Source organism: Drosophila pseudoobscura, chromosome 4 (assembly GCF_009870125.1).
Source record: "Drosophila pseudoobscura strain MV-25-SWS-2005 chromosome 4, UCI_Dpse_MV25, whole genome shotgun sequence".
NCBI classification, from domain to species: domain Eukaryota; kingdom Metazoa; phylum Arthropoda; class Insecta; order Diptera; family Drosophilidae; genus Drosophila; species Drosophila pseudoobscura.
In genome coordinates, this window is record NC_046681.1 from 3,260,345 (window position 1) to 3,280,198 (window position 19,854).

General features: G+C 45.3%; 1 long non-coding RNA gene across 1 annotated transcript; it reads right to left on the reverse strand.

The window, feature by feature from the left end:
- Positions 1–12,450: 12,450 nt before the first annotated feature.
- LOC117184146 (uncharacterized) lies at positions 12,451–13,315 on the reverse strand. Its single transcript, XR_004469381.1, has 3 exons — positions 13,140–13,315; positions 12,895–13,053; positions 12,451–12,751 (listed from the first exon to the last, which is right to left on the reverse strand). It is a non-coding gene; the product is annotated as an uncharacterized lncRNA (long non-coding RNA).
- Positions 13,316–19,854: the final 6,539 nt, after the last annotated feature.

A 19,854-nucleotide genomic window follows, 5' to 3' on the forward strand; every position in this document is an offset into this window, starting at 1 on the left:
GTCCAGGGTGCTGGTCGGGTTCGTGCTGGGTTTGTTTCAAGGGGCCATCGAGTGCGGTTTTAAACACCCTGGAAAACACAAACATATGAAATATGCATGGAAAATTGAATTTCTCCCGGTCTGTGTGCGGCTCCCAAATTGTCCTTCTCCTCGCCTGCCCACAGTTTCGACTGCTTGGGGCCAGCGGGGGAAACGGCAAGCGTCGAACGGTGCGAACAAATTGATTTATGCGCATTTGCCGCAATTTGTTGTGTAAATAGAAAAGAAGTCAGCATTTTAATTAATTTTCTGCCCAGGCGCCCTCCCCCATCCTCCCTCCTCTCCCGGGCTCGCTCTTGGTCTCGGTCTCGGGCTCGGGCTCGGGCTCTCTTCTTTCTTAACTTCTTCGTAGCGTCGTCTCCTTTTTGTGACTGCCCCAATTAGATGGCAAAAAATTGCTGCAATTTTCTACAGCCGCATTTGAGGCAGGCGATGCCTGGTCCAGGCACTTTCCTCCGAGCTGGCTCCACTCAACTGCACGGTCCTCACCAGAGGAGCTCGGTTCGGCTCGGATCGGTTCGGATCGGGTCCCACCGCCCCACTCTATTGACCAAACTAATTGCTAACAAAGTGTCAACAGTTTGGGGCGCCGCAACGAGAGCACAGAAAAGAAAGATGCAGAAGCAGCAGGAGCATCAGGAGCACAGACGGCGCCTTAATTGCGAACGTTTATGATTTAGTTAAATAACAATTAGATGCAGTTGGTCATTCTGGAAGCTTGGCCATTTGTTTGAGGCGCAACTGCAGCGGAAATACAGATACCCCGAGGAGGAAGAGGGGAGACAAAGGAGCTGCAAGTAGAATTTGCCAAAGGAAAGCGGAAGTGCACTATCATCAGAGCAGACTTCCTGGCGGAAGAAACAACAGACTCGATTTGGTGCCCAGTCAAGGCAAGGAAACCCGTCAAAAAGGAACAGATAGAGTATAAATTGAAAACTGTTCATATTGTGTTCGTTGTATTATTTTATTCAGGGCAGAGAGCACCCACATTAATTTCAAAATTCAAATCCTTGCTAAATAATGATAGATTTCCAGACATTGCCTTCTTCCTCTCTACTTGTGGGGCTCACTAGATGTACACAACTGACATAACCATTAGGGGTCTGTGATTCCCAATCATTGCTGGCTGCACCTGCAGGGGGCACATGCAACTCACCTCCAGTGTAATCCCTGCCTCATGTTTATGCATATGGAACTACTCGGAAAATGCATATCCGAAATGCCGGGGTTAGATTCCGTTCGGGCAGGCCTCCTGTCTCCTGGCACCTGCCTCCTACAGACAGCCTCAATTTGCCACAAAAACACATTGGCAACATTTTAATGAATGTTGCAGCCGCTGCTGCGGCACAGCTCCAGCTCCAGCTCCCCGAAAGACAAACAATGGAGGGCGGCCTCCACTCTCTTCTGGCTCGGAGTGGAGGCTTTCAAAATGCTCGACAAACATTGGCCAACGATAAAAGTAAGTAAAAAGGATGTGGATGTGGCTGTGGCTGAGGCTGTGGAAAGGCGCACGCCGTTGCTCCGTGGATGCAATTTGTGCAAATATTGTGGCAAGCCAGAATGAGGCTCGGAGGCATGGTGGCACGGGGCACGGAGGCAGAGGCACATATCCAACTGCAGCAAAAAGGAACAGGGAGCAGGGAGCAGGGAGCATTGTGGAGCAGGGCATGCTCCAGGTCTAGGCATAGGCATTTTTGCATGCGGCGCATGGTTGCATTTTTTGGGCTTACCGGAGAGGACTCGGGCCGGAGTCTAGCGCTGTGTCGGGACGCGGTGTTGCACTGCATGTGCAGAGCAGGAGAGTTGCTGAGTCGGAGGCTGAGCCGGAGTCAGAGCCAGAGACAGAGTCGACGGCATGATAAACGTGCTGCCAATAAATTACACTGCGTCAAGGCAACGGCTCCGCTCCTGGTTCGAGGCGAGCACGGAGGAGCATGGGCGCCGGAGGAGTTGCTGCACATTTTTGCTGCCGTACCATTTAAAATTTACTACAATTTTCTTTTGGCTTTCACGTGCGCTCCCCCTCGTCGCCCGCTCATACGGTAAACAATTTGAATGCTTTAGCAGGCAGAACACGTAGAGCAGGCGGGCGGGGCTCCAAATCGGGGATGACTCTGTTCCCTCTAACTATCTCCTGGTGATGGTACCGTGACACGATTGGGCTGGCTTCGCTTCAGCTACTTCGATTTGTAACGATTCTGAACAAGATTAATGATGGCAGGTATAAATATTTAAAAAATCCTATTATCCTGCCTCCTCGATGAGGATACACGGGGCTGGGTAGACGCCAAAGCGCTTCCTCCGACTGCAAAGTGAAAGCACTCATCTCTACACATAAGCCGGCACTCTTTAGTGGGTTTCCCCCTCCCACGCTGCCTGCTCCTTCAGTTCAGCAACAGGACAATCGTAGCGTAAAAAGTTTGCTCTTTGTTCCCGTAACCCCTAACTATGCTTACTCAATCCTCCTCCTCCTCCACATCCACATCCACATCCACATCCCCGGTGTCCCGGCAACCATTTGCAATGCAAACACTGCCACTCAAAAGGGGAGCTGCAATCCTCCTCCAGTCCCTACAGCTCCCTCCTAGTGGGCTCCATTTGAGCCGGGCACGCATCTCGCATTGTGTAATATGCTCTGCGATTTATGTTTGCCCTAAGCCGGAGGATACTGGTTCGTTGGTCGGGTCAGAGTCAGGGCCCTGTCCCATCTCCAAGCCGAAAGAACATAAATTGAAATGTTCTTAGCTGAAAAAATATTGAAATCATATTTGGGGCAAGTGCATTTGGGGCATGGCATCAGTAGGAGCAGACTTCACTTGACTTCAGACTGCGAATCCCAGGCGAATAGGACTCCGCATTCAAGTGGCATGTTCCTGTTCCCCCCACGCATGCCCATCACAAGTCACAAACGACAAACAAAACAAGGAATATGGGGAATAAAAAAGGGCAAAAAACCGAACAGAGAAAAAAACAATATAAAATCGGAGGGACCCACAGTGCCCATACTGTGAGGAGTTTTTTGGACCCTTATAGGAATGTTTACACTCGCAGAGAGCAGAGAGATTCAGCCAATAAGAAATGGAAATGCGAATAGAAATGGAAAACATGCATTCATATTAAATGAAGTTTACCCTGCTGAAACAATAGAGCTTAATAGACGAATCGAATTTCAAATTTGGTGATTTCTGATTTCTGTGTGTTTTCTGTAGAGATGTATTTACAGGATGCGTCCAGTAAAATGGATTCATTCGGCTTTTATCGGTTATACTATAAATAAAATATTAAATCATCAATGAGAACGGCTGGGCTGATTTGGGGTAGGTGAATATGCAATTGAGATCAGTTCCAAACTCGAGATATTATTCTCCATAGACGAAAAATACCCATTTCCCATCCGTGCAACCACAATGTGCGCCACAGCGAAACGTGGTAGGGCCCTAGTAGCTGGTATAATAAAAATATTTATCTGTCGGTTGAAATATTCTAGAGGCAATCTAAAACTGATGTCTCTAAATGTTTATTAATGTTAATAGATTGACTAGAGAGCGAAAAAATCGCGGAATTTTTAACAGAATTTTGCTAGTTTCTTTTTAGTCGTCTTACTATATGTTTTCGGCCAGGGATGACTATTATTTTGACCGCTGCTGTCTAAGACAAAGTCAATTGAATTGCATCCGCAAATAAAATCGTTCTATGTACTCTCTTAGCTCTTGTTTTTCCCCCAAGTCGGCACTCTACATCCACAGTTCGCCTCTCACCATTTAATGGCTTAATACAATTTTTATGTGTTGGCCATTTTGGAAAAGTCAACTGCGGTGGCACTCGGATGGGGCACGCGCCCAATAAAAAGCCAAAACATTTGAGCGAAATTTGGCGCATTACGGGTATTTTGGGTGCAGAGGGGGGGGCACTTGGCGTCACCTGTGTGCCTGTGTGCCTGTGCCCGTTCTCCAGCCTGTTCCGGCTCCGCCTTCTCACCTGTTTATGGGAGGATATAAAACGGTTTTATGTGCGGCTCTCGGGCAAGTTTAATGCTAATCGTCATCGTCATACGCCGAAAGTGCTCGTAAAGGCACATAAACTTCATTCTTATGATTAGCGTTATTTAAGAAAGCAAACGATAGACTGAAATTGAGGAGCCCAAGGGGATGTTTAGAGGAAACTCATGGAAAGCTCATTTCAATGAAACCAAACTGGTTGAAAGCGATTTTCGATTATGTTGGGTATCATCATCGCATATGATTATAAATCATAAACAGAAACTAAACTTTGGAGTATAAAACATGTACCAATAAATTTCAAGGAGATGAGATGTCAACGGATACGAAATGAGAAAACGTAGAAATGTGCTGCTAGTCCTGCTTAGCCACATAAATTAGTTTGGGATTACGTTTTGGGTGGAATGATTGAAAATTTCAAAGGATAATTAGGGGAAATGTGGCTAGTCATATGAACGCTGTAAACTTCGAGTTCATAGGCTTTTCGTGTTGGTTCTCATAGCCCAGACACACTGGTTGAACGCCTTGGAACATCTTTGAACAACTTTGAACCCTGGTTGTTGGCCTGTGTCACCCCTGACAGCACCCTGTCATAATATTTACATGCCAAATGCAACCTGTACTTGCCAGTGGGCATGGGCATGCACGCCTTTATCTTAAGTCAGAGCCCTGGAATTATCAGCTGGTGAATGAACAAGATTCGAGTTTCATAATTGCATTAACATTAATGACCAGGATGCCACAAACAATGCAATGCCTGCATTTGCATTTGCATCTGCATGAAGCCATGCATCTTCTCGAACTTTGGAGATGGTCCTGGGGCAACCGGAAATTAGTCGAGAGGGTGGCAGGGACGGGTCAGAGTAGTAAACAAGCGCATTAGTTGTTCATTAATTGTGCAAACATAAATATGCATAGTAAATCTTACGAAAATTTCTGTTTGTCTAATGACAGCAGGAGGCGGAAGTGGGAGTGCTGCAGCCAGCTGCAGCATGGCGTATGCGTAATCTTGTTTATTGGATCCCCAAAATTATGCATCGTATTTCAGCTCTAACTATTTTCCAATCCACAACATAAATTAGGATTTAACTAGGTACATAACCGCCGATTGGGGGGGCGGGAGGTCTGGTTTGGTCAGTTGGCTCGGCAAAGCACACAAATCCAATTCGTAAAACTCTCAGACAGCCAGACACAGGGATGGGCATGGGCATGGATAGAGTCAGTGCTCAGCTAAATGTTATGGATATTTATTCGGAACACACTGACGATTGTCTCTGGTACTGTGGAATTCATGGCTCGGCTGCGAGGGTTCCAAGCTCAAGTATGAAAGCTGCATACATATTGAATATGAATTCGTATAAAAGAAATCTGGTTATTTCCCCATCTGATATATGGCGTCTTGGGTTTTTCCATTCAAGACGAACTAATGGGCTGCTCCTGCCCCTGCCCCTGCCCCAGCCACCACAGGGAAGACTTATTAATATGCATGACGAACATTTTGACAAGATTTTCATTTTACATACTTAATTGTTTTCCCATTACAGCTACCAGAGATTCATTAGCATACAGGACCCACACGTGTGCCCCTCACCCGTCCTTGGCCCTATCCGGCAGCATCTTGAAAAGTCAGAGCGATTAATGTCAACTTGCTTAATAGCATTCCTTTTGCCTCATCACGAAAAGCAGCTCGCAGAACATAAAGCCTTCCCCTGCCATGTCCCATGGCCGCCACAAGACAGGCGGCAGTAATTTCCTGTCACGCCCCCCATCCCTGATTTGATCCTACCATCCCACCATCCCTCCATTCCCCGTCCCCCATCCCTGACCCCCATCCCATCTCACAAAATGCAGGCTCAACATGTCATGTCACTTTTGCTCGCCCAAACTCAGGCAAAGGCCGAGGCCGGGGCCGGGGCCGGGGCTGAGGCTCAAGCAAAGGCATGGACTGAGACTGAGACTGGGGACGGGCATGGGGCTGATGCTGCGGTTGTTCGCGTGATGAATTACACACTCGCCGAAGGACACGATGATGAAGTGCCTGTCATTCGAAAGCTAAAAGAACGTCCAACTGTCCGTCGCGTCGCTCAGTCCACATGTCAGTCCGTCCGCTTGTCAGTCCGTCAAGTCCCGCCCGGCCTAGCAGCTGCTGTTCGGTTCGGTTTATTGTTGTAAGCCATTTGCATAGAGCGTCAGCGTCTTCCGCATAATTTATTGACACTTGTGCAAAACTTTAATTACTCCAAGCTCAAGGACCGAAACATTTTCGGTCTAGTATTCGTGCAAGCATGGGCTCCTGGGTCCCGACCAAGCTTCAGGACCAAGGGGCAGGGTGGAGCGATGTGAATATGTGCATATGGAAATTGGTTGGGGGGGGACATTCTCTGAAAAGCTTGAGTCTTTTGTCTGCGTAACTCAATGCGTGTTCCACGTACATATATCCCCTGGCCATACACATTGCAGTGGATCGGAAGGGGGGTTTCGGGTAGTTTTGGGTGGATGGATATGGTTATATCGCTCCTGGCTAATGGCCTTTAATTGAGCGCTGGGAAAATGTTCAAGTGTTTGCGGCTGCTAAAAAATGTTGCCGAAATTTGATATTGAAAATGAAGTGCCCTTCGACTTAGCCCTGGACGCAGGACCCAGGACCCAGGACCCATTACCCAGCACCCAGTGCTCGTGCTCGGGGTCTGTGTGAGTAAACTGCTAAAGATTTGTTTGCTGAGTGCCAGAATTTATGTTTTCAGCAAGTGTCGAGTCCTGTCAGAAGTACGAGTATTTTGTGCCTGGCCTAAGTGGAAAATTGCTTGGATAACTGGACTGAATATTGGGAATCGTTTAGGGTTTCAGTATGGATTGTCATGGATTGCTTTTGAAGGAACTTATCATTTTGTGGAGACGGCAACCATTTGGCTATGGCCCACTGTGTCGCTCTCGTAGCTTTCCTAACTGCGGAGAAGACATTTTGTCGCATCCATCAAACGGAACTTCAATTAATGCGGAGCACTTTAATTTGTTGTCCCAGTTTCAGGCCCAGGCCAAGACCGGGGGAGTGTTAGTGAAGGCCCAGCCTTCCATCTGGGCTTCCTCACCATACAATTTCCTGCCCATAGCCACATAAATTCGCACACGAGAGAGCCTGCCATGGCTGTGCTATTTATGGAGCAGTTCCTGTTCAGCAAAAAGCCAAAAATTCTCGTTCCGAAAATGCCAAAAAGAGAACGGTTGAACCGAACTCAGCAACTTCTAGTGCTGTTCTTTTCCGTGCCGACTGCCGACTGCCGCCTGTTGTGTGGAGGTACGAGTAAGAGAACAAAATACACACAGAAACATAAATCCAAAATTGTCTTTTGTCGCATAAATATTTTACTTGTGCCTTAAAAGCGAGGGGGCTACCGCCCGAGCAGGCATCAGCAGCCAAACAGCGAACAATAGCACAAGTAGGAATAGGACATCAAATGACATTATTTCTTATTATTAGAGCAGCAAAATTAAGTGAGACTCGGAAGGACTCGGAGACACTGGGCTCCCGCAGGAAGTGTGATGAAAGAGGTTAGGGTTGGGGTTAGGGTTGGGGTTGGGGTTGGTGTTGGGGTTGTGGCAATGGGGCGCAATCCCCACATGTCTGTCTCTTCCTAAATGCTTTATCTCCGACAACACACACAGGGCCTCCGATTGTTGGGTTTTGTAATTATGTGCATATAAAAGTTGACCCAAATAAAAATAAGCGCCGACTTCGTCGCAGGGAAATAAAAGCCAAGCAAGGCCTGTGTGAACACTGGGCGATACTGGCTATACTGCTAAAAGGCCAATAGATATACTGAGTTGAAGCTTTTCCCCTGGGCCTGTGCAGTCCGTAGTTCATTAAATGATAAGCCATCGAAATCTGGTCAAACAATTGGACTATGAGGACAGAAACAATCAGCAGTAATTGAGGGGCTTCCGGTGAACAAGTACTCGGCTAGGAGATGTCTCAGAAATAAAGGGGAGAGGGAAGGATGAAGGAAGGAACTGCGTGTGGCGTGGAGGAGCTCTCACTTCAAGGCTTCTGCCTCCTCAGGGCATCTGCATAGAAACATGTCCCTTTTGCAAATTTATTGCTCAATATCTGGCTCTCTTCGCACATTCTCACACTTTGTAGGGTGCAAAAATAAATTCATAAATTCAGCATAAAAATGGCAGACAATCGCCTCGCCTTCGCCTTCGCCCCCTTCCGCTCTCTGTGCACATGAATTTGATTCTTTTTCTGCTGAATATGCCCGGGCGTTATCCATTAAATGCGATGAATCAACTGTTGCCCACCATAAACAATCTTTGACTCAGTTTCTCCCCGCTCCCCGCTCCACGTCACCCCGTCGCCCGCTTCCCGCTGCCATGCTCATAAAAAGTCGGGCGGATGGCAAAGCGGAAATTTATGCTCGCCATTTTACCGCGGACATGTTGGTATTTGTCTCACCATAACCATATGTGTGAGTATTTTCGTGTGTGTGTGTGTGTGTGTGTGTGTGTCAGTGAGTGTGCATATATTTGGCTTCCTGTTGACTCAGAAGATGGCCGACAAACGCGCATCAGCCACTAATAATCCGGGATCGTCTCCGGGTTTCAAATTGTTGAGGAAATCCATGGAAGAAGAACTACCTATTCAATGGACTTTTAGAGATGGTATTATTGCAATATTCTCGCACCCTTATACAATGTTGTGGTAAGAACCTGTGCTTCTCGGAGATTTCAGTTGAACCGTAGGCTAATCTATCGGATTGATTATTTCTGTGGCAGTAAGCAGTGAGCTTGGTGTGACATCCATTACGTGAACCCAGTCTGCCCTCAATCCGTGTTATGCTCCGCCTTCTGTGTCATCCCGTGGCTGTTTTCCCCCCTAAAACGTTGTTGCTGCTCGAAATTTTCTTACTCAATTGTAAGCTATTTGCATTTCTGTTATATTTCCTCCTTCGCTTTCTCTGTCCGAGTGCAGCCATCGCCATTCACTTTGGCTTTTGTCATTTGGCCATTTGACAAAAATGTGGCCAATGAAAATTGCAGCTGGCAGCAAAAACAGCAAAAATAAAGCCCGACAAAAAAAGGAGAAGAAAGATGGGAAAAGGAAGCGCAGAGCGAGAGAAGACAAGATAATTGATTGTTTGATTCAATCGCAAAATCAAATGCTTCACTCTGAGCTGGCTCGAAATGGTTTCTGGATGATTGCGTGAGCGTCAAAGGAACGCACCGAGCGCCGAGCACCGAACACCGAACACCGAGCACTGAATACTGAACACTGAAAATTGGTTACAAATTCTGATTAGAAGCGGCAGAAAACAGCCAGAGGTAAAACGAACCAAAAAGAACAAAAAGAAGCAGAAAAGCGACAAATTGGGCAATAGGGCTGGGTGGGTGTGGCAGTCGGACAAATTGAATTGTATTCGGTTTGCGCCCTGATAAGACAAAGCAATCAGTCAGCTAGCTAGTCAGGAAGCTGGCAAACAGGCCAAATGCTGGAGGAGAACGCAAAACACTCGTAAATGTGGACAGGCATCGAAGGATGAAATAATTGGTAAAGTGATGGATTAGATATGTGAAATGAACTATAGGTTATGCCAAGGCCAAATCAGACGAAGGAAGATTAATTGTGATGCGTATTCCTGTTCCTGTTAAGGAGCTGTACACCACCTAATTTGCATCTAAAATTCGCATAATTACTATCAAGCATGACTATCCGAATGGACATTCGACTAAGAAACAAATTGTTGAGTGAAGGTATGACTTATATCCACGCGTAAACGGTAGAGCCCCCTGATTTTACCTCAGTTTTCCACTTAATCTCAGAGCACATATCATATCATGCATACACGTTTCGCCCAGGTTTCTTTTTCCCTGTATCCACCGCCCCCCCGCATCCCCGCACCTCCACGAAGCTCGAATCAAACCAAACCGAAACTGAAGCGAAACCGCATTTGCATTACATTTCATCATTTTGCCAATTCCGAGTTTTCAATCAATTGGCCGCAAAAAGTATTCATTCATTCGCAATTTTGCATTTTGCCAATTACAGTATAGCTGATTGGATTGTTGCCAATCTTCTTTGCTTATCCCTTTTTTACACAGGCGCCCGCACATGTCCACATATTAATGTCCGTGCGGGGTGGGATCTGGCCTGCCCGCTTGTTCCTTCTCCTGCATTCCAGCAACTCAATTAAATCGAACTGCAATCATATTCACCTGTTTCTGGTGCTGCTTCCGCTTCCACATCCACATCCACACCCACTTCCGTTCTCTGGATAGCTGACATTGTTTTCATCTCGTGCACCGCTGCATGGAAATACTCGTATCTTTAAAATTCGAATTCATATTACGGATTACAAATTCGCAGCATGTTTGTCATTCCACAGTTTTGCTGTTGCTGCTGCTGTTGCTGCTGCCAATTTTCGGTTGTTTTTATACCCGATACTCAAAATGAGTATTGGGGTATATTAGATTTGTGGTAAAAGTGGATGTGTGTAACGTCCAGAAGGAATCGTTTCCGACCCTATAAAGTATATATATTCTTGATCAACATCAATAGCCGAGTCGATTGAGCCCTGTCTGTCTGTCCGTCTGTCCGTCCGTCCGTCTGTCCGTCTGTCCGTCTGTCCGTCCCCTTCAGCGCCTAATGCTCAAAGACTATAAGAGCTAGAGCAACGATGTTTTGGATCCAGACTTCTGTGATATGTCACTGCTCCAAAAATATTTCAAAACTTTGCCCCGCCCACTTCCGCCCCCACAAAGGACGAAAATCTGTGGCATCCACAATTTCGACGATACGAGAAAACTAAAAACGCAGAATCGTAGAAGATGACTATATCTTCTAGAGTGCAAAATCTGAACCAGATCGTATAATTATTACAGCCAGAATCACGAAAACAATTTCACTCTTTCTCGCTCTGTCTCACTCTAACACACAGGTTTCATGGTCGGTTTTGCCAATTGCAAAATATGAGTTCAAGGATCTCAGAACCTATAAAAGCCAGAGCAACCAAATTTGGTATCCACACTCCTGTGATATCGGACCTTGACCGTTTCCTGTCCAAATTTCGCCACACCCCCTTCCGCCCCCGCAAAGGACGAAAATCTGAGGCAACCACAAATCTCAGAGACTATTAAGGCTAGAGTAACCAAATTTGGTGCACACACTCCTTTAAGATGTCACTATAAAACGTATATCTCAGAATTTCACCCCACCCCCATCCGCCCCCACAAAGGACGAAAATCTGTTGCATCCACAATATTGCAGATTTGAGAAAACTAAAAACGCAGAATCATAAATAATGACCATATCTATTAGATTGCTGAATCTGGATCAGATCAGATCATTTTTATAGCCAAAAGGAACAAATCAATTTGCAGTGGCTACGCAGCGCCCGACGTCACGCTCAGACTGATTTTCTGTCTCTCTCGCACGCACTCTTTGTCGTGTCGTTAAATATTAGCGGCGTCTGCCGGAGGAGAGCCATACTGACTTAGTATCGGGTATAACCGTAGAGTTGCGGTGTCCGCAGCAACTCACAACGTTCCCCCTCGTTTGTTTTCTGTTTTTCAACTACGTTTTCCTTTTTCCCTGCTCGACCCAGCCATTTTTAATTGCGTTGCATTGTCGTTGCTTTTGTTGGATATTTTACCAGCTATATACTTTATATAAAGATACACATATACATACATACATATGCATATTTCCGCTCTGTCCCCCCATTCCCGCCGACTGCCTGACTGACTGACTGACTGATGTGTGTGTGGACAGAGCTCTGTCCTTTATTTGATTTCAGTTTCATTTCGAAAATTTGTAATGCTCCTCATGTAGCGTCAGCTCCGTGCCTGTTCCGCTGGCTGGCTGGCTGGCTGGCTGGCCGACAATTCCAGGAAGGATAATGAAACTATGCGCTTGTCGCCACTCCGTTTGTTTTACACGCCCACACCCACACCCACACCCACTCCTGCCACATCAGTCTTCAACAGGAAACGTATTGCCCCAGCTCGAACGGCCCGCAGCGCTATTGGCATTGGTCTGACTGCAGTTTTAGCTGGTGACCACTGTACTTGGTTCTGTGTCATCATGTCATCATCATCAGGAGCAGACGATGATGCCAGGTCGGGTCCCTGTACTGCGGTCGGTCTGTGGCATTTCAATTTCAAATTTAGTGCCGGCTACAAAAAGTGGCAAATAAAACATACGAAATCATTATTCCCCACTATTTGCTTAAGGTGTGCCCCCTCGGCAAAGGACGGGACGGGAGAACTGGCCATCTCTCAATCAAGGGATTACTCATAAATTCAATCTTTATATAGCAAACCAGCTACCTTATCACTTAAAACCCATAAAATATATATCTGTATATTATCTGTATATAAAAGTATTTCAGGCATTATTACGAATGCTGTGTTGGTATAATTCGACCATGACAATGTATGGAGTTCAAGATTTGCTTTACTTCAAAAGTGTACTCACTTTTTCTTTCTTAATCGAAATTTCTGCGCTTCGTCTGCGCTTTCAATACCACAGCTGATTATATTTTGAACACGCCTCTTGAAATCATGCCATGTCCCATTCATGTGTGACAACCAAATATGGAGAAAGGGTGACAAACAGAGGAAAACTGTCGATCACAGCCTCACGGGAGGCGTGGCAGTGGCCGGAAAATAAATGCAACGAGGCATTAGAACTCGATCGAGCGACGCTCTCGTGCTGTGATCTACGACCAGAATGAAAGAGAGAATGGAACAGATGTAGATTTAATGAGCCAAATAATGATGCATGGAAATGCATGTGAAAGTTTGTGGGTATATTTATGAATTTTTGTAGATTAGGATATTATTAAAGACAAGATGCACTTACCTTTCTCTACCTTTCGTTTAATTTTTGGTATTCCTTTGGGCAATTGTCGAGTTCTATCTCATAACATTGCGCATACGAAGCGGAATCCGTCCGGGCAGCACTTAAACCATGTTCGTTGCCGGTGAGTTGACAATTCGATTAAGCTTGGCGTAATTGTTGCTGTGCGAGACAATTATCAGAATATTAAATCGGTTTATCGCTGCCCAACTATCAGCGCATTAAAATGTCAATTATGTCGGACATACACACATATCTTCCTGCGCGTCCGTCCACGTCCTCGTCCGAGTCGGCTCCTTCTCCTTCACCCGATTCGAATGTGGCTTCAGGTTGTATTGAATTAATGCGCCATATTTGTTCGTGATTTATTTTGTTTGAATATCGTTTTTATTTGTTTTATTTGTTATTTATGATCGAGTTTTGAGCTACAGTTTATTTGAAGGGGAGAATTTAATGAAGTCTGGCACTCGATATAGAATTGTTATCTTGCCCAAATATCAAATAATTTGTTTGATTGTGAAACCCATTTAAAATTGTATACGCAGTGCGTGGATTCTTTATTCGTGGTACAAGCCATTTCTCGAAAATCAACACCCATTGTGACTGACCGCAAAATCTATTTCAATTGTCAACAAAGTCAAAACAGGACGAAAATAAAAAGTAAAGCAGCCACAAAAAAGGAAAACAGAAACCAAACTGAGCAGGAAAAATCATAATATAACTTTTAGCAACATTCCAAGGCCAACAATGGGAACGAAACTTTGCCTGCGGCCGTCGAACAGGACGAGGAAGAAAAGAAATAAATTCGAGAAACTTTGCCACCCATTTCTGTGACTTTGAATCAGCGAGCCAGCTCTCGCCGATGGAGGCCACGGGCTGGGGCAGTGCGTGCCTTAAAGTTTTTGCGGTCTTCTGCCCAGACAGAACGCTAGACGAATGCTCAGATAGGGATAGAAAGGACAAGGAGAAGGCGACTTGGACGAGACGTAGACAAAGTCGTGCTGGGCAACTAATGAAGCTGTTTCTGCAAGAGTCTGTGCTCAGGGATAACACCTGAATACTGGGAAATCTCTGTTTGCCTACTTTAAGTCAGCCATGATTTTTTGCAATTGTTTAATTGAATTGATTCATTTTCCTGCACTAATTAATGCTGAAACAATTATCACATAATTATTTGTGGAAAATTAATTGAGTGAATTTAATTCAAATAAAGGGATGGGCTTTCTTGTGACATTAGAGGAAGCTAAAGTTCAATAAATCAAACATTGTCAGTGGGAAAAATTAATAGAATGATAGACTATAGATTGCCTTTATTTGATAGAGGCCATCTGCCAATCTGACAATCTGCATTGAGCTCCTCGATATGTGACTAGTTTTTCAGTAAATTATGCACGATTTTATTGATTAATATTATTGTGAAAATAATTGCACAAATCAAACGGAAATAGAGGGGAGGGCGATCAAAGATGAAAAATAAAACCTGCATAAATAATAAAAACGAAAAACTGATTTTCTAATTCAGTACGTAGGCGAAATCTCTACCATGTGAGTCTCTTGAATCCACTTTAGAGAGCTCCTAACGTGGCCAACTTTAATGGAATCAGAAATTGAATTTTCTGCAAAATCAAATGCAATTGTTTCCCATACTTGAGGGCATAACTATTTCAAGCGCCAAATTTTGAAGGGAGGACACATCTGAGAGAGCGGGTGAGTCGAAGGGAAAATTGTGACCCAAACATCCGGTGCACAATATTTATTTGTGCAACAGGAAGAAAGTTGTGCCGCCGGTGAGGGGTGAGGAGCGGTACGAGGACGGCGGCAGTTTTCTATGGCGGAAATTGATTTCGCTTTGAGCGCAGCATAAGAAGCAGCAGCTTGTTGGTATGGTATGGTATGGTATGGTATTGCTTGCTGGTATACTGCTAAAAGGGCCAAAGGACAGAGGACATAACGCACATTTCCTGCGACAAATTTGCCAGGCAAAAAGGTTGTGGCAAGTGGAACTGGAAGTGAGCGGATCGGAGAGTATTCCTTTTAAAGGAACTTTGACTTCTTGTTTGGCACTCAATTTATAGGTCTATCGAGTTTTCCACTCCTCTGCAAAAAGTTAACTAAAAGTGCACATAAAACGTACGACTTTTTCATACATTTCCAATGGCAGAACACTATATTTATTGGGCGCCATCGATCGATGCATATGCATCGATGTATCGTCTGGAGTGAATATGATAAATATTTTGCGAAAATGAACATGATAAATACTAGCGAAACTTGCCAGTGCAGCTGGAAACTCTCGAACATTCCTGCAATCGTCCGGCAGCATTTCATTTTGTATTAAAATTTATGCGCAGGTCAAGTCCACACACACACGGACATATCAGGGGCTGGTGTTCTGCTGCCAGGACATGACGCTGCTGCTGCTCCCCCCCTGCTGCCCTTGCTCCTCCCCCTGCTGATGCTGTTTTTGCTGTCCAAATATTTATATTCATTGTGTCAGAGTGTTAAAGCGATAAAATGCAGGGTAAATACAAAGCAGCTAACCTCCTGCTCCCTCCCATTTGAGCTCCGCTCCTGTTCCCCCTTGCGTGATTAGAGGAGGAACCCCGCCCCGAGATTCGGGCTGTTGACCACAGAAACCATTCGAATTATTCATGCATTTAATTTTTGTGTAATTTGCAGCAGAATTTTCGTGTAACTAGCAAAGCAAAACCAGCCGTCCGACCGTACGACCGGCAGAACAACCTTCAAGCGAACGAATCCCAAACGCCTCGTCCTTGCAAGGATTCTGGTTCACTTCAGCGTTGGGTTGGGGATTGGCCAGTGAAAGTGTTTGGGGGAATGGCCAGGAATGGCCAGGGAAGGAGCCTTGGCGCTCCAAATGGTATTTGTGTCGAAAAGAACTTCCAGTAAAGCTCAAACCGATGTTGATACGACATGTGGTTACCGGAAATTCTTGGGCACTTTTACCAAAAGAACATTTTTTATTTAATTAAATTATAAATATTACTTGACTCGTCTTTCTAAATTTTCAACCTGCATCCATCCTTCATCTGAAAATGATGTTGCAAACTACTAAATTATTAAATATTTATCTTCAAGTTAGACGAAGCTTCACGAAGCTTGTAAAACTTTAATTCAATTCTGTAGGGCAGAAGTTAAAACTAAAAAATGATTTATCATTCAAAGGATTGATAAAATCAAGCAATGCGTGGCCTGGCCTGCTATTTATTTTGATTGAGCTACGTATACATACATTACTTTTAACAACTAGCAATTCTCCACTTACGCGACCTTAAATATTTGTAACACATATTCCTTGAGCTTAACATTAAGACACTTCCAGTTGCTGCCTAAGGCGTTCAGGGTCTGCCCTGAGCCAATCAACGGCCAACTACAGCAAATAGCTTAATTTGTAAGCCTTTCCACGGAATGGCAGCTACGTGCAGGTGAACTAATTAGACGAACCACGATTTAAGCAGCAAAAGTCGCACGGCGTTGCAGGGGGACCGACCGCCGCACAGAATGAATCCACAACCAAATCCAAATCAGGGCGAGACTCGGCGAGCCAGAAACCAGAGCCAAATCCAACCAACCTGCCAAAGCTTCTCACATTAATTATTTTTGCATCTGCAGTATTGAGAACGCTTGTTCGCCCAGACCTGGCAGCAGTTATGATAATTTTCCATTGCCAACTCCTTGCTAGTACCAGTAGTCGGTAGTCAGTAGTCAGCAGTCAGCAGTGAGCAGTATCTGAGAGCAGTAAGTACCTGCTGCTTGTATTACAAGTAATTTCCTTAATGATGTTGCACCGCTGTGGCATTATCTTGTTTGTTGCTCTGCTCCCACCTGCCCGCCTCTCTTGGATAATAATTTATGCAAAATACGGCTATGTATGAGGGGAGAGCGAGCAGCGCAGACCAGAAATACCCACCGCATATGCATGATATGCATAAAGTTCCGCCCGTTCCATCTTCGTCTCTGAATCGCATGCAAAACTTTCCCAGTCAGCAGAGCTCACACTTAGTTTGGGCTTGGGTTTGGGTTTGCTCGGTCTGGCTCTGGCTCTGGCTCTGGCACTGAGTCTGGCCTGTCCTGTCCTGTCCGGGCTGGTTTCTGGGGTCTGTGTGGTCCAATTTACACGATTTCACTTTGGCAGCAACGCGCACCTTTCTCTACGCTTTACTCTCTGCCCTCCTTGACGCAGGTACCAGTATCTGTGCTTGTAGTTGGTTCTAATGTCTCGAGCCCCATTTTCCCCTCTCCAATTTATGGTTAGTTTGTTGGCAACTTCTCTGCACTGTACAGTGAATTAACTAATGACCGAGCCAGAAACATGGCCAGGTAGTTCGGGATGGGGTTTGGGATAGGTAACTGAGATCTCGGCCGGCAACTCTGCACTCAGGCATTCACAAAACGGGCACAACTAATTAATTGGCTAAATATAGGGTACATGTTTGAAAAATTAGCGCATTTGGTGGGGGGTATCCGACGAAGGCAAGGGCGCATGGATTCAATTTTTAAAATAAATTAAAATAACTTAAATTCTCTCTATCATATACTTTATTCCGACTTATTGTATCTGCGAGATCGTTGTTCTCCGCTTTCTATTAAAATTACTTACACTCCTCCTGTGTGGGAGCCAAGTTCGCCCACGCATCCATTATCGCCGAGCGTTTTACAAGTGTTTAACGTCTAATTAAGTGCCTGCCGCAGTGAGTAGTAGAAGTACGAGTAGTACGAGTAGTACGAGTAGTACGAGTAGTTGTAGCCAACGCTGAAGTTTGTTTGCCCCGCCACTCTAGCCGAGAGCAGCAGCAGCTCAAGCAACGCGTTTTTAATTAAGTTTTTGACACTTGCATTCGGCGCGTCTGCAGGACCAAGGGGAGAGCAGGAGCCAAGGACTCGCTTTGATAGCAGGGATAGCACGGATAGCAGGGCTGGGCCTGAAGTGCTTTTATGGCTAATGCAATTGGCTGAGATCGGGATGAGTTGCGTTGCGGAACAGCTGCCATTAGCCGAATGAATCTGCTGCACTTGGAAGATGTTTGGTCAAGGAAGTTGGTCCATGAAATTGATAGGAAAGGATTTGATATACAGCTCTTATTATGCCGATGGCATGTCCGGATCTATTGCTACACTAGGCTAAAACACTAATGTATGGAATGAATATAATCTTGAGTTCAATTCAAACGAGCTTGAAGGTTCTTTTCACCCTCCGCACTTCCTATATCGAACGTCAATGGTACCATGTTTTTCGTGTATTCAAAGATATTCCTTCTAAGGGTCAAGTCTGCTCTCTCCGGCAAACACTTCTATATAGTATTTGTCTTAATCCCATTAAGCAAAACAAATGCTGAACGCCTTTACTTATCACTTCTTTGACTTGTCGGAGAGCTCTTCAGATGCTCAGCTCTTCAGCTGAAGCTCTTAACCCACATCGACCCCTGCACCGCGAGCGGGCACCCCGGCACGAACTTTTATGAATTTCATCCTTTGTGTTCGGGTTGTGCCTTTGACAATTTTCTTTTTGGCTTAGCAAGTTGCATAAAATAAATTAAAAACTGCTTTTGGCTGCATTTGCTTGTGTCACCATCTCCCCAGACTGAGGAAAAGTAAATGGCGAGAGTCACCCGAAAACTCTCTAGGAGCTCCTTTGGGAATTACCTTTGATGTGCGGCTGGCAGGACAACGCAGTACAAGGAGCAGTAGCAGGAGCTCCTGGAGCCAGAGAGCCAGAGAGGTGGCAACTCTTTGACATTTTTCATATCCATAAACACGGACGACAGGTGAAAGGAGCTGTTTCTTGCCTCTGACATCTGAGGCGTCAGAGTGATGTGGAGGGAAGTGTTTCACGGCTACTGTGGGGCGGTGTGTGCGTGGTGTGTGTGTGTGTGTGTGTGTGAGCTGGGCTTCTGTTCGTGTCAACAAAGGGTTAAAATATGCGGTTTATTCTTTGGCCCTGTCGGGGCTTGCTGTCATTGCATTTAATTTCCGGCAGCCGGATAATGGTAATGGCAATGCCATCGACACATCCCCAACAGAGACGGGACGGGACTGACAGACAGACAGACAGACAGACAAACAGACATACAGAACGACAAGCGGACAGAGGGACAGACAGGCAGGCCTTGAGGCTAAATTGAAATTCCTTCGCCTTGAAAACTGGGTCAGAATTTCCGAAAACTACGGGAACTGCTAGGAAAGTTTCATCTTCGACTTTGGTATTTATGTGACATTTTTATAGCGAGTATTTGCTCCTCCGTAGGACCCCCACTACTCCATCGCTCGTATCGCTCCTTCTTAGAGCTCGAACCCTCCATGGAATATCAATAGGCAAAGGGGAGCTTTCCCTCTCTGGTTTCCTGTCGTGACGGGGACGGGGACGGGGACGGGAATGGAGATGGGGTCTCGGAATCTCTGACATTTTTATGTTTTATTGTTCGAGTTTTTCTTTCATTCTTTCGTTTTCGTTTTCGATTTGGCCTGCGTGTGTATGTGTCTGAAAATATTTGAATATTAAAGTGATTTAGTGGCAAGCTGAAAAATGGTGAAAAATCATTGGAAAGGTGAAAATACACGACACTCCAACAAACAGAAAGGGAAACAACGCTCCGCCTCGCTCCATGTAATCCATAAAACGTTTTAATTAATGACAACAATATGTGGCATTGTAGCGGCAACGTTTAAAGAACCGCCGACCCCTGACAGAGGTTGGGGCAAGAAGTTGACATTCGTCTGCGATTTAGGTGTCTCGACTCGTCTCTCTCTCCCATATTTTTTCTCGTCACAGAAATTATTCGAATGGAACATGACACGGGCGTTCAGTGTTTGTCGGAGGCGTCGTCGTCGTTTATAAAGTCCATGAGCGTTCGACATTGTGTGGGTGTTGAAACGATAAACCGAATTAGGCATAAACGGGAATACAACATTTTCGAGAGCATGTCAACTCTGTTCTGAAAGAAT